The following is a 26,644-nucleotide window of genomic DNA, read 5'->3' as shown; positions in this document are numbered from 1 at the left end:
AGTGAATGAAAAACTTGCAGCAAACATAACAAAGGGAGGTTCTTGAGGAATAAGTTAGGTGAAAAATAGGTAGTCCTTGACTTAGCAACTGTTCAAAGTTACAGTGGACCCCGCAAAAAGGACTTATGGCCCAGATTTAAAGTCACAACATCCTCCCCACAATCACATGACTGCATTTTGAGTGCTCAAGAAATGGCCCAAATTTACCACAATTTCGAGAATCCCACGGTCACATGACTGTAATTTACATCCCCCACCCCCTCAGAAACTAGCATTTACTTCCAGGATCTACCCAACTCTGGAGAAGAAGTAATTTGCAACTGTTTTTTGTAACTGGAATCCCCACCCCGCCCTCCTTAATGTACTTCTCATTGGAAAAGAACAGAACTTTTTAGAACTATAGATCATTGTAAAGATCGTTTTATGTAGAGATCAACTATAGATTATGTAGAGATCATTTTGTTGAACTTTGGCCCTCTCAAAGGCAAAATATTCCTCAGTTTCAACTGTTACCCCAACTGACAGATTTAGAGGTCTGCCGAGAGAGCCAAAGTTCAACAAAATGATGGGGCCATGGCAAACATTAAATTACATCATATTAAACTTTCCTTTTAAATCAGTTCAGTACAATTGATATATTCTCTGCAGATTGGATTCCCTCGCCTTCCACATTACGAATTACAATTCAGCAATAACTTTTGAAGAGAGTTCTAAGGGCCACACTGAAGACTGAGTACCTCAGACTCCCAGATTGTTTTTTGCTGCTTCATGAGAAGCAACTAGCACAATGTGCAGAGATGTTTGATGACCAAGTACACTTGGTTTTGCCAAAGAATGTACAATTATGGTTCTTTGCCTTAGCTTGCTTCTCATATGCTGTACTGAACTTCCACAGCACTAACTTCTCATGGGATAGGTTTACAGGAAACCAGTAAAATGAAATTCCCAGAAGGATTGTGTGCATTTGAAGCCTTTACACAAGCTCTAACAAGCAGGTTCTGCATCACACATGCATTTCTCCTTGGGGAACAGCTGCCTGAATTCAGCCAAGGCTGAGTTGTGAGAAGCACCTGCAGATTCGCAGCACCACTTTTGCAGAGAAAGGGTGGCAGGGAGCAATGCTGTCAGAACCTGCCTGAGACCTGTCAACCCTACTGCATTCCAACTACAAATTAAGTTTTGGCTCCATTCCCCCCCAAGTGAATGACAGCTCTTACTCCACGAGTCTTGTCCTCAACCCCATGGCATCTACTTAGGCTGGAATGTCTTCAATAAGCACAGATAGCCAAGGCTTTTAACATGACAGCATTTTTTGATCCTGTAAGATACACAACTCAATAAAACCATCCATGTTGGACATTCTTTGGCAGATCAAAGCAGGTTGCACTCCCTCCTTTCTAAGATGACACCTTTGGAGAAGAGCCCGGGGGGGTGGGGGTTGAAATCAAATATGGTTTTACATTTCTTTAGATAATCGCTTTTTTGTATGTCAGCAGGGAAAGATGCATTTTGACAAATATTTGAAATGGGCACTATGTTCCCCTCTCCTTACTAGTTCTTTGCAGACACGAGCATTCTTCCTTGTCAAAATTATCACACTGTGCAATAGTAGAAAACTCCTATCTCCCTACATCACGGGGGTGTGTGTGTGTCAAACCTGCCACAGCACTTTATTGTCACGTGACGTATCATGACATTTTACCCCCTTGCGGAGCTGGGGTAAGCGTGGCCTGTGCATGAGGCAACCAGCCCGTGGGCTACCAGTTTGACACCCCTGCCCTATATGATTACTATGGAAGGTCACACATCAGTTAACTTCTCTGGATTATATGCTGGCCTTTGATAAAAATGGCTTGATTTGATTTGATATGTTCTATGTTGAACCATTCTTGGAAAATAAACTCTCCCTGCTCCATCAAGTCATTGTTGTCAAGATAACAACAACAACAAAAGAATATTTTGTGTGTGTGTAAATATTATTTGAGTTTTCACAAAGAGAAAAAAAATACAAATAAAACATCTCTTTTGAAAGTAGCATAATCCCGGGTTACATTTCTTCGTACAGACACAAATTCAGGTTCATGCTCATTTTTATATTCTATTCCATATCTTATTACTATTTTACATTTTCTGCATAGCTTCTCCCCTCTTTTAATTTTCTCAGTTTTATTTTAATTATCTCAATTCAAATCATTGTATTTATATTTTTTGTCTGTCCTGTTTCAATTATCTATTATCTTTTCTCATTAAACAAAATTTCTCCTGTAGTTACTGATTGGAGTATGACGCCTTTATATCTTTTCCCTAAAGTTGTAACATTCAATATAATACATAACTTCCATTCGGATTCTGCTTGGTACATTCTTAAAATACACACTGTATTCTTAAAAAAAGAAAAAAGTTATAAATGTATATAATTAAAACAACATTCCATTCCAAATCAATTCTATCATTAATATTAATATTCATTAAAGTCTTAACATCTTTAACTTTACTTTTCAATTAAATATCATACTTCTATGGGAACAATTATAAGCTTTCCATAGTTAATTCCACCCCCCTCTTCACTTATATTTTATAAAACATTAACTAATTAAAATGTTCTCATTCCTTCCTAATTCAATTTTCTCATTTATTTTATTTCACTTATTTTATCCATAAACATTTCATTAAATTACACTAACTATTTTATTCCTCATTTTGATCATACATTGTTTCCAATTTTCTAAAGTTATTTCTATTACTAATATAACAATACAATCTTATGTACCTTTACAGAATCCCTTTTTCAGTTAGATTTTCACCCATTATCCCTAAATAGGTCCTGTTTCTCTATATCTTGCCCCGGTCCTTTGTAACTTCTCTTCCTTTCCTTCTTCCCTCTCTTCTTCTCTCTCCCCTTTTTACCCCCTTGTCTCTCTACCTTTATTTCTCTCTTCTGTATTCCCCTTTTCTGTTGCTTTCCAGTATTATACTTATTTTTCGAATTATTTTTCTTTTCTTTGGTTGTTTTTTTAAGTCTTAAATTCTCCATTCTCTTTCCCCCCTTTCCTTTTTCTTCCCCACATAAAATTACTTGTTCATTAAAGATGGTTTCTTCTTTGTCCCAGTCTTCTTGTTTTGCAGTCTTGTTGTTTCTCATAGTTCCAAATCTCCATTTCTAAGAATTGAAAAACGAAGCCAAAAGAACCTCTCCCTTCTGGTGCATCTTCTTTGTACTTTTTAAGTTCCATTTTCAATTCATCCAGAAGTGGTGCCGTTGTATAAATTTTTAAACAACCACCCGATTGATTTTAGTCATTCAAATATAATAACCAAAAATCCAAAGATCACCAAATAATCCAAATAGACACAAGCTGTTTCTTTTTTGCTCTTTTTTTTCACTTTCTCTTCCTGGGGTTACTATTTAGCTGCAAAGTTTCAGTTCAAATGTATCTTTTAGAAGTCTTGTTGAAGTTTTACTGTAGATTCTTTTTAGTTCCAGGCAGTCTCCTCCCTCTTCCAGATCCTGCCCTTATTCTTTTTCTCTCCCTTCCTGCTTATGAAAAAGAAAGTTTTTAATGTCCAAAAATCTTTATTATCCCTTTGGCATTTTGTTTTATTTTCAGCTTAATTGCCTATTGATGTCAAAGCGGATTTTTCCAATTTCTTATTTAAGTCTCTTAGTTGTCAGTATAGGGAAGGAGAGAGAAGAAAAAAAAACCCAAACCTTTTTCACTTTCCTTCCCTGCTTCCGACTCTTCTTTGGGAGAGATGTTATTTTTTGTAAATTTAAAGTCCAGGATACCTTGGTTGTTGCTTTTACAATTTAACCCGGTCAGCCAAAACTTTCACTTCTTATCTTCCTCCTGCACATTCTTTTCCGGTCAAGTTCTTCTTTGTGGTGGCCATTTCTGACCACCGCTGCAACCGCCTTCGGGAAAGGGAGTAATGGCCAGCTGAGGAGGAGAGATGCGGCTCTCCTCGACCCTGCTGGCAGTCTCTCCCCTCTTCACCACCTCTACAGGGTGGCTTAGCCCTGAAACCAGCCAGCTTGGGGCGCTCCAGCGGCAAACCCAGACAGAAACCATGCATGATCACGGATTTCTGTCTGTTGCAGAAGCCCTTCAAACCAGAAGTCAACAAAAGAATCTTTGATGGGGGGATAGATTATCTTTTTTTTTTTTTGAAAATACAAGTATATAAACATTGACAGTGTTACTTATGTTCATCTATCAAAAGATTAGTAAGGCAGGATTTGCCTCTAAGGAATTTCTCCTGATTTTCCTTCAGTCAGTCTTTGTTGTTGTCATTATTGTTGATTACCATTTCTATCAATGGGCTCTTTGGTTTATAATTTCCCTGATCTTCTCTGGCATCTTCTTAGAATTTGAGACCACAATGGCTAGCTTCTATGACAATGAGCCTAATTTGAAGGACAGGTTATATATTTTGATAGGAAGTCAACACTTTAACATTTGAGTTCTTGGGGGATAACTTGGCAGTATACACTATAGTCTCTCCATAAGCCCAGAGGTGGTATTCAGAAGGTTCTGACCAGTTCTGCAGAAGCGGTAGCGGAAATTTTGAGTAGTTCGGAGAACCAGCAAATACCACTTCTGACTGTCCCTGCCCCCATCTATTCTCTGCCTCCCATGGAGTCCCAGCTGATTGGCTGGGTCTTCTTTTGTTGTCCTGCACAGGAGAACGGAGCTGGAAAGCAGGTTAGTGGAGTGGGGAGGGAATGGGGATTTTGCAATAACCTTCCCCCAGGAGTCAGATGGGAATGGAAATTTTACAGTATCCATCCCCTGCCACTTCCACCAAGCCACACTCACCAAGCCCTGCTCACAGAACCGGTAGTAAAAAAATTTGAATCCCACCACTGCATAGGCTTCTTGGTATCTTTCTTTGGGTTTTAGTTTTTCCACTTCTCTCCTGGAGAAAATCAATATAGGCTGAGATATTTATCTTGTGCGAAATAATACTGTAGTCAGGGGTATTAAATCACAGGGTTTATTTCCCTTGAAAGTATTACTTTGGATGGTGGAAAGGAACTACATGCCCTGGGAAGACCCTCTTGGAAACGGGAATGAGTATACCTTCTTCTGAATGCTGAAAATTATAGATGTTTTTGAAGAACCAACTGGAGATCAGCAATTGCTAGAGGGAGGTTCTTGTCTGATCAGCATACAATAATGTTTTGGTCTCCTTTCCCTTTTCCCCTTTCAGCCCCTTTTTCTCTTTGGAGAAAGGATAGTTTAAACATACTTTTAGGTCAACCCAACGTGGTGGGCACTCTAGGTGCAAAAACCATGGTTAAAATGCTGCCTGTCTAATTTAGAAGTACGGGCACTACGACAAACGTGTGAGAGAATTCTTTTTTTTTTTTTTTCAACGACATGCACGAAGCAACACGTTTCAACACTTCCCATTCCTAATGCAGTAAAACTGTGGTTTTTTAAAAAAAAAAAATTATTAAGCCTTTGGGATCAAAGCACTTGAAGTCTTATAATCTACAAATGAATTTTTGCTGTCAACACAGCTTCAGGGAGAAATATTATACGCACTGATAGCTCCAAGACATGGAGTCCCCAGTTACAACAAAAAAATCTTGAATCAACGTTTGCCTGCCCCTTTGATTTTTAGAATGTATTGAATATGCACATGTTTCCATGACTCTTAAGGTGATTTCTTAACAGTCAGCTGGAATCACAGTGGCATGCCTTTGTTCAACTGTATGCAGAGGGAACAAGATTGCCTTCTGATGACTAGCTGGACTATCTTTGGGGAGATCCTTGTTTTGTTGCCTGAAGCCCCTGGCATATTCCTGCCTCTCTTTGATCTTTATCTGCCTTGCACCATCCTAATTTCATCATTTCCTGTTGATAGTCTTTGAAGTCAGCCAGATTTGCATTGCAAGCCCACATAACTGCAAAAAATGCTTTGAAAGGTAATATCTGATAGCTGCTTGACAACTATACAAATTGGGTTCCCACACATTGCATGGAACAGAGGTCTCCGAACTTTTAAGACTTGTGGACTTCAACTCCCAACTATGACAGCTGGAGAATTCTGGGAGTTGAAGTCCACAGGTCTTAAAATTGTCGAGTTTGGGGACCCCTGGCATGGAACCATGCTTTAGCCCCGGGGTCTCCAACCTTGACCAATTTAAGACTTGTGGGCTTCTGGGAGTTGAGACCTCTGCTTTAGCCAAAATGAAAAGGGCTACTAAACCAGTATTGCTGGATCCGTATTCCAGTCCAGATCAAAACATGGTTTAGTCTGTGTTGAGAATTGCAATTGACAGGTGTCCAGGTTGCCTGAACTGAAACAGACAGGTTGATGGTTTTAGTCTTTCACCCAGTTCAGAAAGAATGGTTTGAAAATGTGAGGATACCTCAGAGCTGAAATTGGTCGCTCCCTTGAGCAGAAGTGGAATCTTGGCTTTGCTTTTTTCTTGCTTTGCTTTGCAAAATAGTTTAGGTCTCCTGCAAGAGCAGGGGTTGGACTAGTTGACCTTGAAACTTCCTTCTAATTGTGTTACTGCTATTGTCTTGCTTTTATACTGTTCTGTTCTAGTCTTCTGAAGAAACGTGGATCAGTGCGGAGAAGCAAAATCAACAAAACGAAGCAATCTTCTATAAAAGTGATTAAACAAAGCAATCCGCAGTCAAACAAGCCAGCACAAATAGAGGAGCAAAAGCAATTAAGTGCAGAGTATGGCTGTATGACAATAAAAGCAGGACTTCTGGTCCTGAAGCAGTTGTTATCCTGCAAGTGCCAGGTGACTAAACATGTCTTAAGTTCACTTTTAAAATTACACAAGGGGAGGGGGTGGGTAGCCAAAATTTCCCCAGGAGAGAATGCCATAATTGGAGTGTCACCCTCAAAAATGTACAGCATTTCTGAGAACTGCTTGAGGCTCTAACCTGCAATAACTTTAAGTTGTAGTGCTTCAGTATTACCCGGTAGATTTAATAGAATTTATTTCCAGTTGGGCTTAGAATCACATCTCTTGTAGGAAAACACTAGAAGCTACTCCTGCAGTTGAGTCGTATGAGACATAGCAAGAATGTGTGGAAGTGTTTTGTGTAGTGTTAGATTGAATTTATAGCTTGAGTCCCCAGTATGAAGCTCATAAGTTTTAAAGTTCCCTTGGACTTTTGCCTTATTGCCCTGATCCTGATGACCTCATTTTACTTAAATACACACACACACACACACAAGCTATGAAACAAAGTCAAGGATCTTTCTTTCCATGAGTGCCTTTAGGGCATTAATGTTTACATACTTAAAACATTTTATTAAGTTAAAGAGTTTATTGTTTAGAACATAAAAATGATGGGCGTCAGCAGCTCAGGGTTTCATTTGGAAGCGTCCCCATTGTCCCGAAAAAGAAAAAAAAAAGTAAGTCAGGAAAGTTGAGAATAGTCTACAGGAAGGAGGTTAAAGAGAACACTGGATAACATTGGGGCAAATTTGTATTCAGTTATGTCCCCCTGCACCCACTTCAGCAGCCAGTTTCACAATATGTCCTCAAAAAAACCATATAGAACTCAAGGATCAAGTAAGTAATCACAATTTATGATCTTCCCAGCCAGTTTGCCACAAAGTCAATGGGGGAAAACCAGATTGGCAAATTGTAAGATTTGGTTAACAACTGCAACAAAAATAGTCATAAAATTGAGCATGACTCACTTAGTAACTGTATCACTTAAACATGTAAGTTCCAGTCCCAATTGTAGTCACAGGTCGAAGAATAGTTCTATAACACAAGAAATTAATTCCCCCCCCCCCAAAAAAAACTTTTTAAAATTTAATTTTTAAAAAAATTAATGAAGTATCACAAAAGATCCAAGGAATATAATATTTTAGCATTTAGCATTGCTATAGCATTTAGGCTATACCACCCCATAGTATTTTACAGCAATCTCTGGGTAGTTTACAATGCAGCTGCCTATTGTCCCTCAAAATTTGGGTCCTCATATTGACAACCTCTGAGGGATGGCCAGGATCAAATTCCAGGCTGTAGGCAGAGTTTTCCAGCAATACTGCACTTTTTAACCACTGTGTCACCAGAGCTCGACATTTTTCTTGGTTGGTTCAACATTTTAAAGCAAGATCGCAGAGCTATTTAAAATTACTTATGAGGCACATAGCATAACAGATTTTAATTTTAACAAATTCACAGCAGTCTTACAACTGAAACTTTTAGACTAGTCTAACTTTGAGCGTTGTTACAGAAGATGTCTAATCTTTCATTCCCACCAAATACGTCTCAAAGTTCATTGCAACTATTGTATGAACAAACTCAGCCTAAAAGTTGACCTTTCGATACCCATCTCCAGACTGTTTGGAATTGTATAGGTGAATACAGAAAATGCTCTGGAGGTCTAGGAAGAGTTAACACTTGCTCTGGAGTGAATCTGTCTTGTCATCAATTCTCCTCCTGGATCGACTTTACCTAGCAGCATGCTATTCTAAGGCATTTTAACTTTTCTACCATATAGCAGAAGAGCGCTCCATGGAATTTGAAAACAATCATTTAAATCATTTAATCATTTAGCAGTCATTTAATGGACACTGCAGAGCTAATGCAGTCCATCATAAGCTCACAGAGAACAGGTGCTGATGTCAGATGGATGCCCTTTTGAACCTGGTGCCAGAACCCTAAAAAGGGAGCTGCTATTGGGAATCACAGCAAACATCTGTCATTTTAATTTTTGGACAGACCAGGAGGTGCCAGCCCAAGGAGCACAATAATGTTGTATATCTCTTTCTTGGTTGTTTTATTAAATCTTAAATTCTCAATTTTCCTTCCCCTCTTCCTATTTTCTTTCTTAGTTGAACTTTTTTGTCCATTAAAGATGGCTTCTTCCTCCTCCTCCTCCTCCTCCTCCTCCTCCTCCTCCTCCTCCTCCTCCTCCTCCTTCCCCATGTAGTTGCTGATAAGTAGAAATCGCCATTTCTAAAAAGTGGAAGACAGCTCCCAATGAATCCTTGCCTTCTTGTTCTCCTTCCTTTAATTTTTCATATTCCATTTTTAATTCATACACAGATAGTGCCATTGTAAAACTTTTTCTTCTTCTTCTTTTATTTTTTAAGAACAACCCAAGTGTTTTTAGTCTTAAAGTAGTTTCCAAGCATTCCAAAGTTATCAAACAATCTAGACAGACACAAAATATTTCCTCTTCTTCTCTTTACACTTTCTCCTCCTGGGGCATGATCCCAAAGTATATTTTAAAGCCTTATTATAGTTAATTTCTGATCTTATAATCTTGAAGGCGTCTCCTCCAACAGATTCTTAAAGATTTTTTAGTCCTCTCCCTTCCCACTTATAACAAAGAGCTTATTTTTACCTTCTGTAAACAAGCAGGTTTTTCAATGTCCGTTTGCTATCTCCGTAAGGAAGGGGAGTGAACTTTCCCTTTCGCATTTTCGTTCGCCACTTTGACAGCTTCTTTTGGAAACAAATGTATCAATCCAAGAGTCAAATTTCCAGGGTGTTTAAATGTATCTTAGTGTCCTGGTTCAGCCAGAAAACTTTCTCTTTCTAACTCTTCCTCCTGCACAAATCTTGTCCGGTTGAAGATCTCCTTGTGGCTGCCATTACTGACAGCCGCTCCACCACCTCAGGAAAAAGGAGTCTAGCCGGCTGGGGAAAGGGGTTGCAATGTCCCCAGACCCCTGCCCGAATCTCCTCTATTTTCCGCTACCCCTTTGGGGTAGCAACAACCCCCAAATCCAATTGGATCGGGGGTACCTCGGCAGCGAGTGCAGCAGGGACCTGCAGGATCGTGGATTCCTGCCGCCGCCGAAGCCTTGCAACCGGAAGTTCCAAGAAAGTTCCAAACAACCAAGAAAGAGAAAAATAAGGTGAAAAAAAGATACAATGTTAGAAAGCAACAGAAAAGAGAAAGACAACAGAGAGAGGAAGTTAAAAAGTCGGAGGTTAGGAGATGGGGGTGGCAAAAAGGCCAGACAAGAGAAGAAAGGGAGGGAAAAAAAGCCACAAAGACTTGAAACAAGATGCAAAAAAGCAGATTTTTTTCAGAGATAAAGGGTAAAGTATAATTAAAGAAAGATTCTGCAAGAGTACATAAGATAGTATTGTAGTATTTGCATTTGAAATAGTGTATTGGAATACTATAAGATTTAACAAAATATTAAAATATTAAAATGTTTAATAACTATAGATTTCAATATTCAATAAGATATTAAAGAGAATGTGTAAAATGATTAATGTTTAGTTATAGTTTAATTTGTTATTGTCTTGATGTTATTATAAATTTACTATTTCATCTTTGTATTTTAAAATAATATGCTAACATTCTAATTAGAATTAGAATGGAAATTATATACTTAACTACATTACAAATTTATTATTTTTCTATTTTAAAATGCAACATGTAGAATGTACTAAGCAGAATCAGAATGGAAATTATGTATTATTTTAAGTGTCAATTCAGGGGAAAGATAGAAAGGCGTCACACTTTAAAAGTGATTATAGGGGAAATTTTTTGTTAAAGAGAAGAGATAAATAGATAATTGGAAAAGAACGGACAAAAGATACAAGTATAATGATTTTAAAATAAGATGAAATAAACAAAATATAATTAAGAGAGTGAAAAGAAGAGAGAAGTTATATAGAAAATATAGAATGGTAAATAAGATAAGAATGGTATATAAGGTGAGCATGAATTTGATTTAGGTCTGTAAAAAAAGATGTAACCCGGGGCTAAGCCACTTTCCAAAAAGAAGTTTTTGTTTTATGTTTTGTGTCTTGGTTAGTTATGTTTGATTGAGAATTAATAAAACCTTGGAGGGAGAAACAATGAGAAATTTGGAAAAGATATGTACAAATGATAATTTGGAATTATGTTTTATAAAAGAATGTCTTATTTGTTTTGTCAAAATCTACAAGTAGCCTTCAGAAAGGAGGTTTTGTGTTTCTATGTCTTATGTTTTGTTGGTCTTTTAAAAAATTTTTGTGTGCGTTTATGCTTGATTGAGTTAATAAAACCTTGGAGGAATGTTAGAAGAGGATAATTGAGAATAAAAGATAGAAGAGAATAAAACAAGTCAGAGGAAAATATAAGTATAATGAATAAAAACATATAAAACAGATAAATATAGAAAAGAAATATAATTGAAGAAAAGTAAAGGGAGAAATAATGAGAAATTTGAAAGGATATGTATGTGTTTATAAGGAAATGTATCAATGTTGCATAAAATAATGTTTATTTGCTCTGTTAAAATTTACAAATAACTTTCAGAAAAGAGGTTTTATGTTCTTATGTTTTATGTTTTGTTTGTCTTTAAAATCTAATAAAATTTGTTTAAAAAAAAAAATAATGCTGTATATCTAAAACAGCTTTTTGTCTTTTCTTATTTCGATCCAAACTTTTTGAAGGTAATCCTTAAATGTGGATTTCTTTCAGAATGGAATTGGGAAAAAATGATACTGGAATGCTTTACAACACCCTGATAGCCATTTTATTTTGAAGCCATAAAGCTACTTAATGAGACAAAGGGGTTGTCAATATCACGATTATATAAAGCAGGGGTCTCTCAACCCCGGGCCATGGACCAGGGGTGGGCTTCAAAAATTTTAGCAATGGGTTCTCTGCCCGGTTGCTGGGTGGACATGGCATTGGCGGCATGGCCTAGTCAGCCTTCTCCACCTGTGGGGAGGAGTTTTTGCCCTCCCCAGGCTCCGGAGGTTTTCCTTGAGCCTCTAAGAGGGGGCAAACAGCCTCCCCAGGCTCTGGAGGCTCTCTGGAAGCCAGAAATGGGCCCATTCCCAGCCTTCTCGAACTTCCAGGAGGCTCGTTTTTCAACCTCTTTGAGACTCTGCACCAGGAGTGGGATTCAAATTTTTTAACAACCGGTTCTGTGGGTATGGCCTAATTTGTGGGGGTGGCTTGGTGGTATGTAAATATTGTAAATATATATGTAAAGATTGAATTTTTTATTTTTTTTAAAAAGCAACTTTTACCCAAAATCAGGCAAAGCAGGTAGGCAGATTGAGCTGCTTGCAGAATCACAGATTCACTCAGAGATCTACCTTTCTGCAATCTGCTGCCTGAGTCTGCACTGAAAAATAGAAGCTTCAATCCTAAAGAAGGTTCAGCTCTGCTCTCAGGCCACTTCTCTCTCCACCAACCCCCTGAATACCACTCTTGACTGGGCCTCAGGGAAGCTTCCTGGGTAGGGTGGGTGGGGAGGGGAGGGGCCAGCCAGTGGTGTGATTTGCCAGTTCTCTGAACTCCGCAGAATCGTAACAACTGGTTCTATAGAACTGGTCCGAACTGGTAGAATCCCACCCCTGCTCTGCGCGAATCCTGCACTTACCTGCATCCAAAATGGCTGTGTGGGGACTCCTGGGAGGGATGGGGTAGGCCAGCCAGGAGTGGGATTTGGGGGTTCGAACTGCACAGAATGTTAGCTAGGGGCTCTCCCGAACCCCTGCGAACCTCCAGCAGCCCACCCCTGCCATGGACCAGTACCAGGCCACGTAAGAGGTGGGTGAGGACATGAAACTTCATTTGTGCATGGTGGGAGCTAGGTTGTGTGTGTGAAAGGATCTGCCACCCCCTCTGCTGCTGATAGTGGTGGTGGTACATGTATCCAGAAAGATTGAGGACCACTGATCTAAAGGAAGCATTCCAGGGGTGTGCATGAATGCACCTTATAGGAATGCCGGTAGTCCCAAAAATAAACAGGTGGTTCTCAATTTACAATCACAAATAGTCCAAAATTCCTGTTCCTAACCGAAATAGTTCTTAAATGAATTCTGCACTGTTTTATGCCCTTTCTTGCCACAGTTGTTAAGTGAATCACTGCAATAGTTAAGTCAGTAACATGGATAGTAAGTGAATCTGCCTCGCCCATTGACGTTGCTTGTCAGAAGGTTGCAAAGGGTGATCGCATGCACTGCAATCTTCATAAATATGAATCCATTAACAAGCATCTGAATTTTGACCAATGATCATGGGGATGCTACAATGGTCATAAGTGTGAAAAATGGTCATAAGTTGCTTTTTTTCAGTGTTGTCATAACTTTGTATGGTCACTAAATGAATGGTTGTAAGTCAAGGATTATGTTGTGGCCTGTCGATCGCCGGCTCCTCTAGCAACCAAATCAGTGGAGGAGGAGACGTGGGAGTCAGGGCCAGCATCAAGGCAATCTGAGAGCTCCGAAGGGGAAGAGGGAATGGAGCTGTCAGAGAGACAGAGAGAGAGAGGCGGAGCCTGGGCCATCCGTCAGCCCTCCGATGGAGAGTCAACAGGTGGCTGATGAGGAAGAGGAGGAACTGGGTCCAGTGCCTGACATGCAGATGCACGGAAAGGAGAGGAGAGGAGAGCAGTGGAAATCCATGAGCCAATCCTTGGGAAGGAAGAGCCATCGCTGCTAGTGAAGCACCACCCTAGCTTTGGGGATAAAAGGCAGGAGGCGGAGATGAATAGATGTGGCAGACAACTATTCCTCTCCCTGCTGGACGGATTTGTTAGCCTGCGGTGAGAGAGAAAGTTTTTGTTGGGGCTGCTAGCGCTTCTAACAAAGGAATTTTTCAGTTAACTTCAGAGGGTTTTTTTTTTTGAAAATTTTATTTGGGTTTTCACAAAAACAAAATACAAATAAAACATCTTTTTTGAAAATAGCATGGTCCCAGGTTATCACTTCTTCATACAAACACAAAACTCAATTTCATGCTCATTTTTATATTCTGTTCCATATCTTATTACCATTTTATATTTTCTACATAGTTTTTCCCCTCTTCTAATTTTCTCAACTTTCTTTTGATTATCTCAATTCAAATCATTATATTTATACTTTTGTCTGTCCTGTTACAATTTCACGTTATCTTTTCTTATTAAACGAATTTTTCCCTGTAGTTACCAAATAAAGTATGACACCTTTATATCCTCTAATTTTATCCATTCAAGCTCTTATTTAAGCTTCAATGTATAGCTTTAAGATTATAGCATTCAATATAATACATAACTTCCAATCGAATTCTGCTTGGTACATTCTTAAAATAGACACTATATTCTTAAAAAGAAAAAATTTTATATATATATATGTAAATAAAACACATTCCATTCCAATTCAATTCTATCATTAATATGCATTAAAATCTTAACATCTTTAACATTTCTTTTCAATTGAATATCATACTTCCTTGGGAACACTTATAAACTTCCGGTTTGAGCTTCTTCGGCGACAGACCGAAATCTCGTCTTTCTGAAGCTTCAATACGTGCTCGCCGCTGGAGCGCCCCAAGCCGGCTGGTTTCGGGGCTAAGCCACCCCATAGAGGTGGTGAAGAGGGAGGAGACTGCCTGCAGGGTTGAGGAGAGTTGCATCTCTCTTCCCCAGCTGGCCATTACTCCCTTTCCTGAAGGCGGTTGTAGCGGTGGTCAGAAATGGCCACCACAAAGAAGAACTCAACCGGAAAAGAATGTGCAGGAGGAAGATAAGAAGAGAAAGTTTTGGTTGACCGAGTCAAACAGTAAAAACAACAAATAAGGTACCCTGGAATTTAAACTTGACAACATTGTTCCCAAAGAAGATTTTGAAGCTGCGAAGGAGAGAGAGAACGGAAAGGATTAGGTTTTTTTCTTCCCTTCCTTATACTGACAGCTAAGAGACTTAAGCAAGAAACTGAAAAAAATATCCACTTTGACATTAATAGGCATCTAAGCTGAAAATAATAGTCAAAGGGATAAATAAAGATTTCTGGACATTTAAAAGTTTTTAAAAGCTGGAAAGAAGAAAAAAAAGAATAGAAGGGCAGGATCTGGAAAAATGGAGGAGACTGCCTGGAATTAAGGCATGGAGCTGTAATTAAAAGGAACTTACAGTGAAATTTTAACAAGATTCCTCAAAGATACATTTTAATGGAAACTTGGTAACAAAATAATAGAACCCCAGGAAGAAAAAGTGGAAAAAAGAAGCAAGTAGAAACAGCCTTGGATTATTTGGATTACTTAGTGATTTTTGGTTTTTTGCACCTAGATGACTAAAATTAATCGGGTGGTTGTTTAAAAGTTTTTAAAATGGTATCACTCTTAGAAGAACTGAAAATGGAACTTAAAAAATGGAAAGAAGATGCACAAGAAGGGAGAAGTTCTTTTGGCTTCGTGTTTCAATTCTTAGAAATGGAGATCTGGAACTATGAGAAGCAACAAGAAACGCTTGCAGAACAAGAAGATTGGGACAAAGAAGAAGCCATCTTTAATGATCAAATAATTTTAAGTGGGAGGAAAAAAGAAAAGGGGGGAAAGAGAGTGAAAGGTTTAAGATTAGAAAAAACAACCAAAAAGAAGAACAATTTGAAAGATAAGTATAATATTAGAAAGCAACAGAAGAGGGGATTACAGATGAGAGAGTTAGAAGTAGAGAGACGAGGGGGTAAAAAAGGGAGGGAGAAGAAGAGGGGAAAGAAGGCAAGGAAAAGAAGTTGTAAAAGTCAGAAACAAGAAATGGAGAAACAGGGAAAAGATATAAGGATTGTAACCATAAGTTTGTTTAGAGATAATGGGTGAAAATTTAATTGTAAAAGGGATTCTGCAAAGGTACATAAGATAGCTTTGTTATATTACAAATAGAAATAACTTTAGAAAATATGATGATGGATAAAATATTTATTGTAATGCAGTGGGATGTTTGTTAATAAATAAATGAATTAAAATGTTTGAGAGAATTAAAAGGGAACATTTTTAATTATTAGTAATGATTTATAAAAATATAAGTGAGAAATATGGAAAAAAAGAATTAACTTCAGAGGGTTTGTTGTGTTTGGGGAGTTGGGTCAGAACAGACTACCTGTAAATATGCAAATAAATTGATAACAGCTGGATAGCTAGCTAGATATACCTCATCTTAAAACTATGTTTTTCATCATTTGCTCTTTTATTCCTAATCCAACCGAAGCTAAACCTTTTAAGATTAACTTGCCTTATTTCAGACTTCCAATAATAGATTTCAGTATTCCCTATCTAAATCAACAGGCCATAGAAATCTGCAGCAAAACCAGTTCTCATTGAAGTGATGAAATGAAGCAATAATATGTTTTTCTGATGTCACGATGCCAACTCTGTCCTAATGTTTGAAGCAAGTATTTATGTTGTAGTTTGTGTGTCAACTTGTCATGATTTGACACTATTTTCATCACTTTCCTCCTTGTCCCAATACCTATGGAATTGTGCTTCCTTTTTTTTTATAGCTTCCTTGCAATTTGCCAAATCATATCTTTATTATTTGGAGTTCTTTATCTTTCGTTAAAATAAAGAAGTCTGTTAAACCTGTTCTTAGATTATCTGGGAATGCTTTGCTATCCCACTGAAGGAACACAACAGTTGAATCACAGATAGATTTTCTGTTTTATGTAGCGTATTATGCAACCAACGGTGAAGATAAAAACGATGAGAGTTGCTTAATTATCACCTTTAGGTATGGCATTGCATCACTTCAAATTATGTAAATGAAACCACAAAGCACAATAACTGTCTTAGGCATTAATTATACAATATTCACAGATTTTCCTTTAGGCTCCCTGGGGGACGTGGGGGGGGGGGGCATGGAGGGAAATTCTATTGACTCTTTTCCAGATCATTAAATGCAATTATTGAAATGAGAGGTTCCAGGGAGAGGTTATGATTCCGGTGAAAAAGCTTATCCCCCTGAATTCTTACGTAAGAAATAAGAACCCTCCTACTTTGATTAATATGAGAGACTGCAAACAATTTCTTTTGAACCTTTATTGGCCTTTGCTGGTTTTCCCTAATTGGATCGTTTCATTCTGGGAATCATAGGAACTGTTGACATCTGTAAAGCTCCAGAGTACAAAGGCTGCTTATGGCACACATGACATATAATTTCTGGTGTTTACATGCAACATCTTTAGGAATCACGGCAACTCCGTAACTGCTCATTTGCAGAAATCCCTGATTTTTATAAACAAAATTATGTGCATCCCATATAGCAGGGGATAGTCTTACAACTCTCTTTCGGAAGTAAGCAATTCATCCTTTTGTGTGAGTGCGTGGGTTCTTGTATCTGTGATTGTCTGTGTTCATGTGTGCATGTGCACCTTTGATTCATTTTTTGCTTGTGGTATCTGTAGTTTTCAAGGCAAGATTCTGAAAGTGGTTTGCCTTCTTACTTGGCCCGAGAGAAAGTCACTGGTTCAGAGGTACCCAACTGGCTTTATGCCTAAGTCAGGACTAGAACTCAGGGTCTCCAGCCCAGTGTTTGTAAGCTAATTGACTCTCTTCTTATGAGTCTGTTCATTAAATCAGGGGTCCCCAACCGCTGGTCCCTGGACCGGTACCGGTCCATGGATCATTTTGGACCGGGCTGCCTACTTTACTTGGGCGCCATCTTGTTTCAACGTGCTGGATCAAGTGCTAGTTTTGACGCCGTCCCTCAGCCTCAACCAAAAATGTCAGCTCCATGCCGTGCATGGCTGGAGAAAAAGGGGACGTTGAACAGGGTTGCCACCTGGCCGTTTTTCTGGCCAAATACAAGAAATCTGGCCGTATTTCTATCTGTTTGGCTGTGAAAAAAATGGGCGAGGGAAGTCTGCCCTCAGCAGCTCCAGTTGGCGGCCTGAGGGAGAAAGGAACGCGGGGTGGTAAGAAAGCTCGCCTCAGCGGCTCCGCCATAAAGCGCCTCTTTCCACCTGGGGAAAGGGAGCGAGAGTGAGAGAGAGGCGTGTGAGTGAGCCGAAAGCTGGAGTGGGGTGGAATGAAGGGGCTCAGATCCTGATCCAGACCCTCACGGGAGCCCCCGAAAGCAGCCCTGCACTTGTCCAGGGTGCTGGAGGGGCGCCGGGGCCATGGCTCGTCGTCGTCGTCAGCGGAGCTGTCAGCCGGGGGAGGATGAGGGTGTGCGACAGAAGACGCTGGGTGGAGGCGAAGGCAGTCGCCACCCAAAACAACTGGGAGAGGAAAAGAGAAGAGAGCGAAAGAGACGAGAATCCTAAAACACACAGGGCAGAATGTTGCTTTAGCCAAGCTACACAGTGAATATCTACTAAAAGTTTGACTGGTTTAATATGGATTTATTCCCAGGTAATTGAAAGTCTTATTTCAGCTGGAAGAATTCTAGACAATGCTCTGCTTGCCAAGGGGTTGCAGTGAAATGGGGCGAGAGAGATCCGGAAAGAAGTGGGCTCTCCAGGTATTTGGAACGAATCCCCGGAATTCCTTATGTGCCTGGATTTCTGAACCTCAACAACTTTAAAATGTGTGGACTTGGACTCTCTGAATTCCCCACACACCTTTCAATTGTTGAGGTTGTGGAAAGCTGAAGACCATATGGGAGATCAAACCCATCCTAAATGTAAAATCTGAATTGCGGATTGTTACCTTACAAAACGCTTTTGGAGAAAACATATATTTTTGCCAAACGTATATTTTTGTTTGATCATGATCAACTGAATCATGATGACTTTATTGGACTCTAGTCTTGCATTTATACACCTTTTTAGTAATCCTCCAACACTGGTTAATTTTGGTGAGTTGATAGTGTAATAGTAAATAAAATAAAAAATAAAAATAAATAAATAAATAAATAAATAATAAATAAATAAATAAATAAATAACCCTAACCGGTCCTTGAAAAAGTGTTCCCTGCGTGAAACTGGTCCCTGGTACAAAAAGGGTTGGGGACCGCTGCATTAAATGACCTCTCCCCACAATTACACTAATGAATTATACTCTGGGATTCAGCCGGTTCAGCCTGGTTTGGGCGAACCGGATGTTATATTTACATCTGGTTTGCCGAACCAGTAGTTGAACCGGCTGGCTGGCCCCGCCCACTCCACCCCTCCCCTCCCAGGAGTCTCCATGCAGCCCTTTTTGGATGCAGGTAAGCATAGAGGCTCTAGGAGGGCAAAAAACAGGCCAAACCGGAAGTTTCAGAAGTCCAGAAACAGGCCTATTTCTGGCTTCCGGCAGCCGTCTGGAGCCCTGGGGGTGGCCATTTTTGCCTCCCAGAGGCCCGAGGGAAGCCTCCGGATTCTGGGGAGTTTCGGTAGGCCATACCCACCCAGCAACTGGGCAGAGAACCAGTTGCTGGGATTTTTGAATCCCACCCCTGTCTGGGACCCATTTCTCATATCTTCAAAGAATAAATAATGTAGGCATTGAAGGCATTTCTATTCATGTTCAAGCATTTTTCTTGTTGCTGTTCCTTCAACTAAATGCTGACTCTCATCAACTGCCTGGAGAAGTCCCCGCAATTTTCTTCACAAAACTTTGAAAGTGGTTTGCTATTGTCTCCTTCCAAGGGCTGAGAGAGAGATTGGTCATCCAGATGGCTTCATGCCTCAGACAGGGCTAGAACTTACAGTCTCCTGGTTTTAGCCTGATGCCTTAATTGCTACACTAAACAGGTTATAAAAACAACCTAGCGGGCTGATAATAGGGGAAACAACAGTTCATCTATTAATCAATCATTTAGCTGCTCATTTCTGAACTGAAAGTGTGTGGCCCAGATTTTGCATACTTCAGGAATCCGATTCTTGTTAAGAAACAAAGCAGTTTTTCCAGTCAGTTCCTGGCTATTGGTAATGGGCCACCATAAAACAGATGCATATAAGTAACTAAAAGGAGATGCATTCAAATTAAATCTTCCTCATCCCTTTTACAACCAAGTTCCTTCACTTCTAGTTGTAACACTGAGAGAAAAAAAAATAATAGAATTCCTTTCAAGATGACTTTTTACTGGATAGCTGTTTATAGAATTCATTAGCTCAAGGCAGACTTCTGTTCTTGTAATTTACAGCCGATTGAAGCAGATGGTCCTCGCCTGCCAGAATAGCAGAACTGTGATTTAATCTCCCAAGGAAATTGAGAGGAAGCCCTAAAAGAAGGAAGCTATTGAAACAATAAGAAGATTTAAATGCACAATCCTATTTTTATTTTCTGTTGCTGAAGCATTTTCTAGTTTAGTTAATGGGAAGGCCTAGTAGATAAACCTAATATCAAGCAGTCTCTTTTGTTTGCACGGTCAGAGATAGTTAAGCCCATGATGCTTGGGTAGTAATATTAGAGGAAGGTAAATTAAATTCCTTCTCTATCACTTGTTAAAAGGTATATCTGAACACCTAATTGGATTGTTGCAAATCTTTGAAAGACTAGAAGACTCTGAGTCCCTTTCCCACCTTAGCCATGAAAGCCAGCTGGGTGACTTTGGGTCCGTCACAATCTCTCAGCTCAACCCACCTCACAAGGGTTGTTGCTGTGGGGAAAATAGGAAGCAGAAAGACTATTAGGTATGTTCTCTAACTTGAGTGGTTTATTAAATAATAATAATAATAATAAAAGCAGGATTAAAATAAATAAATAAATAATAAAGACATCCTGGTTGCTGCTGTTTTTCAGCTTTTAAGATGCAGCTGCGAATATTTAAATATATATTTATAGAGAGAGAGTTTTATTCTTTACATTCTTATTCTACATTTCTAAAGGGGAATTCCAGGCCGGTGTGATTTTTAACTAACCTTCCCTCTTTTTCCTCATGAAATTCCTGTGAAGTAGCTATCTTTCCTGCAGGAGCTCAAGGCAGTGTTTACAGGTAGTCCTCAAGCAGTGGTGGGATTCAAAAATTTTTACTACTGGTTTTGTGGGTGTGGCTTGGTGGGTGTGGCATGGCTTGGTGGGCATGACAGTGGAAGGATACTGCAAAATCTCCATTCCCTCCCCACCCCACTAACCTGCTTTCCAGCTCCATTCTCCTGTATAGGGCAACAAAAGAAGACCCAGCCAATCAGCTGGGACTCTGGAGGCAGAGAATAGATGGGGGCAGGGACAGTCAGAGGTGGTATTGGCCGGTTCTCCGAACTACTCAAAATTTCCACTACCAGTTCTCCAGAACTAGTCAGAACCTGAATACCACCTCAGTCCTCAACTTACAACCACAACTGAGCCCAAAACCTAGGTTGCTAAACAAGACGGTTATTACCCATTTTATGACCTTTCTTGCCACATGGTTAAATGAATCATTGCAGCTGTTAAGTTTGCAACATGATTGTTACATGAATTATGGCTTCTCCATTTGATTGTGCTTGTCAGAAGGTCGCTGAGATGCTGCAAGTGTCATAAATATGAACCAGTTGCCAGCATCTGAATTTTGTACATATGACCATGGGGAGGCTGCAACGGTTGTGTTAAAAATGGTCATAAGTTGCTTTTTTCACTGTTTTCAAATGGTCACCAGATGAATAATTGTAAGTCGAGAACGATCTGCTCCCTTCTTCAAATATGTTCCCCACAATCTTGGAAGGTAAATTGTATTGAGACAGAAGTATTGACTTTTTAATGTTTATTTTTATTTATTTATTTGATTTGTCAATCACTTGCAAGATACAGGTATAAGAATAAACATAGTTTTGAATACATGAGATGGGTACTTATAAGAAAAAGAAAAAAAGAAAAAGAAACAATAGGACAGGGACGGTAGGCATGTTGGTGCGCTTATGCACGCCCCCTACAGACCTCTTAGGAAAGGGGTGAGGTCAATAGGAGACAGTCTAAGGTTAAAGTTTTTTGGGATTTGGGGAAGAAACCACTTCTATCACTCAATGAATTCAGGAAATTTAAACCAAGCCTAACACTATAACCCAGGGTAAGTCATCTTGTTACTTCCCAACATTTGGGACTTAGCTCCAGCAAACCTGGTCAGTAGCAAAGGATTGTCACTATGGAGATTCAGGTCACGGTGCTTTTTCAAAAGGCCACTGGGCTTTGTTTTGCCTTGAAGGCATTTTGCTTCTTCTCCAAGAAGCTTCTTTAATTCTGGAGAAGTTTCTTGGCAGTTAGAACCATTCATCAGTGGAGCAACTTGCCTCCAGAAGTTGTCAATGCTCCAACACTGGAAGTTTTTAAGAAGAGATTGGACAATCTTTTGTCTGAAATAGTATAGGGTTTCCTGGCTGAGCAGGGGGTTGGACTAGAAGACCTCCAAGGTCCCTTCCAACTCTGTTATTCTGCAGAAGTGAACTGAAGAAGTTTCTTGGAGGAGAAGCAAAATATCTTCAAGGAAAAACAAAGTCCAGTTGCCTTTTAGAGAAGCACCTTTGGGGACAAAGGATTGTGAGAAATTTACTCTGCGTGATCTGAGGGGGCAACAGTTTCTGCTTTAATTACTATCCAACACTCATGCTAAGCACATTTATGTAGATATTTTAAATGATCAAATTTCTTATATCTTTTTTTATTGCTGTTTGAATTGTAAAATGTATAGAAATCCAGGTCGCAGATACTCAGCAGTAACCATGACTAATACATGACAGGCAACACTATTTCCATAGCACAATCTAAACAAGAAAGAAAACGCTGTTTTTTCTAATATTTTTAGGAAAACATATTTAGCAGTACAACCAGCCTTAACCCAGGTATGTGTCAGGTATGCTATTGATAAAAAATAATTTCAAATGCGTTTAATACCTTCCCAGTGACTCATGGAAACTAGTACCGTGTGAAAACTTTCAACCTCCAGCATCAAGTGTGCTTAGAGTTCTTTAATTGGCAGCAGACTTACAATTAACTTCAAAATCATGTATGTTTGAAATACAGATGTACCATAGATTTTTGGACATTGTATCTAAATTATATCATGACACATATTTGAAAGGTTTTTATTTTAGAATTTAGGACTTTGATTAACCCCTGCCACTTTCTCACTTCAAGCAAATGAAGTTTGCTTAGTTAATGACAATACAATTTTTATTTGTGGCCTCCCTTACATTACAGATGAAAAATGGTTTCCAACCTTTTTGAGGTCTGGCATTCAACATGGAACGAAAGCAAAAAGGGCCCTGGGAGGTTAAAACTACAGGAAGCACTAGAAGAATTAACAGCAGAAAGCCGTTCTTCTGTTTTCAAGAAAGTGAGCATGCAGCTAGACAACAATGCATTCAATTTTCCTTGTTTTAAGTTGGATATCTGTTTGGTGTCGAGTCTGAGGTCATCCAACCTATCAGAGCCAGAACCATTGCTGGTGGCATCCGGATTGAGACAGAGAGAACCAGACAGAGAAAAATTGAGCTGGCAAATCTGGAATAACAGCCCTCATGTGTGGAAAATTGCTCTCCTAAATGATTTTTTTAGTAATACACTCTCTTGCCCAGTATTATTCCATATGGTATCATGTTGAAGTCATTATTTCATAAATAGCATGGTCAGTGTCAGTGATAGACTCAATACCATCTTCCTATCAGGAGCAATACAAATAATCCTTAACTTATGACCACAATTGGTTCCAGAACTTTGTTGCTAAGAAAGGTGGTTGTTAAGTGAGTCACGCCCAAGTTTATGACCTTTTCGTCATGGTTAAGCGAAGCACTTCAGCTGATAAGTGAATAATTTATTTATTTTTTATTTATTTTATTTTATTTTATTTGTCAATTGTTTACAAGATAATAAGTATAAGTGTATACATAGTTATGAATACATGAAATGGGTACATATAAGAAAAATAAAAGAAAAATAAAAGAAACAATAGGACAGGGACGGTAGGCACGTTGGTGCGCTTATGCACGCCCCCTACAGACCTCTTAGGAAAGGGGTGAGGTCAATAGTAGACAGTCTAAGGTTAAAGTTTTTGGGGTTCGGGGAAGAAACTACAGAGTCGGGTAGAGTATTCCAGACATTGACCACTCTGTTGCTGAAGTCGTATTTCCTGCAATCAAGCTTGGTGCGGTTAACCTTGAGTTTGTATCTGTTGTGTGCTCTTGTGTTGTTATGGTTGAAGCTGAAGTATTCATTGACAGGTAGGACATTGCAATGTATGATTTTATATACCATGCTTAAATCAGACCGAAGACGGCGTAATTCAAGGTTTTCTAGTTCTAGAATTTCAAGTCTGGTGGCATAAGGTATTCTACAACGAGTAGAGGAGTGGAGAACTCTTCTTGTGAAATATTTCTGGACTTTCTCAATTGTGCTAATATCAGATACGTAATGTGGGTTCCAGACTGATGAGCTGTATTCAGTATTGGTCTAGCAAATGTTTTGTATGCTCTAGTTAGTAGTGTGATATTACCAGAGAAAAAGCTACGTAAGATTAGGTTAACAACTCTTAATGCCTTTTTGGCTATGTAGTTGCAGTGGGCTCTAGCACTTAGATCATTAGAGGTGAGTATTCCAAGGTCCTTTACAGAGCTTGGATCATCAACAAGATCTTGACTATTCAGCTTGTATTTTATTTTCGGATTTTTTTTGCCAATATGTAAGACAGAGCATTTATTTGTTGAGATTTGAAGTTGCCATTTGTTTGACCATTCTGATACACAGTCAAGATCTTTTTGAAGGGTAGCAGTATTGTCTGTGGTATTGAACAGCTTTACATCATCAGCGAAAAGAACGCAGTTGCTCTTAATATGATCACAGAGGTCATTTATGTAGAGTATGAAGAGAGTTGGTCCTAGAACACTGCCTTGGGGGACACCACTATTGACAGGTACAGAATTTGATAGGACGCTCCCAATTTTGACCATTTGTTGTCTGTTTGACAGGAATGCTTCTATCCAGTTATGCAGTTGTCCAGAGATACCATAGGATTTTATTTTTAGGAGTAGTTTGTCATGTACCACTGAATCAAAGGCTTTACAGAAGTCTATGTAGATTGCATCTATTGTTTTGCCCTGATCAAGTTGTGTAGTCCATATGTTTTTGCAGTGTAAGAGTTGCAGATTACATTATGAATAATGTAGAATAATGACAGAATAATGCTGTCAATAAGCTAAATCCAGCTTCCTCCATTAACTATTCTTGTTCACAGCCTGCTGGGAAGGTAAAAAAAATGATGGTTTGCCAAGTGCCTGAATTTTGATCATGTGACTGTGGGGATGATGCAGCAGCCATAAGTGTGAGGATCTTATAAGTCACTTTTTTTCAGTACCTTTGTAACTCTGAACGGTTGTGAAACATAAGGTTGTAAGTTGAAAACTGTCTATAATTATATCCATAACTAACAATATGACAGAACGTACATTATGCCCTTTAAATTAATTAAATGAATTGATTGATTAAAAATAGTGAATCCTACCAGAAATAGGATCAGGATAAATTTGTTCATGTTATTCACTTGGATGCATGTGGACATGTGTAGACTTCAGCTTCTTGAATTCCTCAGCCAGCATGTATGGGGAATTCTGGGACTTGAACTCCATACATCTTCAAGCTGCCAAGATTAAGAAACATTGACCTGGACTACAAAAATAAGGGGACTATTAGAAACCTGGCGAGACTTCAAAAGGCCCAACAGCAAGACTTTTGGATTAGTTCAAACATGCCCAGTCTTTCCGGACCAGTGAACACATGTGAAAGCATTTTATGAACACTTTCCCAGGTGGTGGAAACTGATGGGGTCAATCACAAACATTAACCAGAAAGCAAAACTAGTGAGGTTGTTCCTCCTTCAAACCTTCAGCCTTTCAGGATGCTATATATAACTTAAAGTTACTTCCCCGTTTTTGTTTCTGAGATGTGGGAATTTTTTGAAATGAAACTCTAGGTTATATTCACCATTGTCTTATTTAATAAGATTGCCTCTGCAGTTTACGTAGGATCCGAAGTCAAATTTGAATTTTAAATTCTGTTTGTAGCATGTTAATTTCCTGTTTAATTATAAAAGGTTAGGAATACCTGGCAAGCAACATGGTATGTTTTGGGCACATTGGTGCTCATGGCTGCCATTCTAGGATAAGCTTCACTCATCCAGGCTTCCCATTAATAAAAATCAGTATACAATATGCATGGATAATGGTATTTGAAAGATTAACTCACTAGCAGTCGCTGGATTTGGTTATGTAGGAGTTTCATTTATTTGTTACTATGGAAAACACACAATAACACTTTTGAATTGTTTATTCTCTAGGCTTCTGTGATAATAGATTTTTGTCTAAGCTAGGATTTTTCCTGAGCAACAATGGCTTTCTTAATACATTCTGACTCCTTCCTTGCTCAGTGGCTGCACGGGCCCATGATGTGATTCCTGGACTCAGTTCAGCAGCTGCCTCTGGCATACAGCTGGGAAGCATTTTTTCCTCTTTTGAAGAGCTTCTGCACACCATTCTTCTAGGAACTGTCACATTTGTGCTATTCCCACAATTTATCCAAGATTTTCCCTTGTCATCAACTTGCAACATTCTAGAAGTCCCGAACTAACTTGAATATGATGCAGTGGAATCCACGACTTTCCAGAATGGTCTTCTGGCATAATACCGATGACATTAGAGGTATGGCCGTTTTCCATCATTGATACATCTCAAATGAAGCAAATCAGAAAATGACATTACTTGGTCTGACATACATTAGCAAGATGGTTGCCAGTGCTGTACTAAACCATAAATACATGTCAACAGTCATCTTTATTTACTGTGTCCTTTTACGTGCTATGAATTTAATTTTTAAAAAATTCCTGTTTATTCCATCATGACAATGAGCAATTTCTTAGGAAGGGATTAACAACTAAGATGATAATCTGGAATTTGAGAAACTAAATAGGTATAGCATCAGTTAATAAGATGGAATTACCAATCCTCTTACAAATATCCCAATGAGAGAACCTACCAATAGATGATCCATCTTAGCGCCTTCTGCTGATGAATGGTACAATTTTTTTGCATAGCACCAAGGTCTTTGTT

At 39.0% G+C, this 26,644-nt stretch overlaps 1 long non-coding RNA gene across 1 annotated transcript in view; it reads left to right on the top strand.

Annotated features, from left to right (window-relative positions):
• Positions 1-26,337, top strand: part of LOC148127987 (uncharacterized) — a 38,312-nt gene extending 11,975 nt beyond the window's left edge. The window contains exon 3 of the long non-coding RNA XR_015741277.1: positions 25,876-26,337. This is a non-coding gene — a long non-coding RNA (uncharacterized LOC148127987). The remainder of the gene's footprint in view (positions 1-25,875) is intronic.
• The last annotated feature ends 307 nt before the right edge of the window (positions 26,338-26,644 follow it).

The sequence above is a fragment of the Pseudonaja textilis genome, chromosome 1, assembly GCF_049901715.1.
Source record: "Pseudonaja textilis isolate UNSWEBS1 chromosome 1, rPseTex1.2, whole genome shotgun sequence".
NCBI classification, from domain to species: Eukaryota; Metazoa; Chordata; class Lepidosauria; order Squamata; family Elapidae; genus Pseudonaja; species Pseudonaja textilis.
Note: the sequence above shows the minus strand (reverse complement) of the source record. Positions and strands in the feature narration are given on the sequence as shown.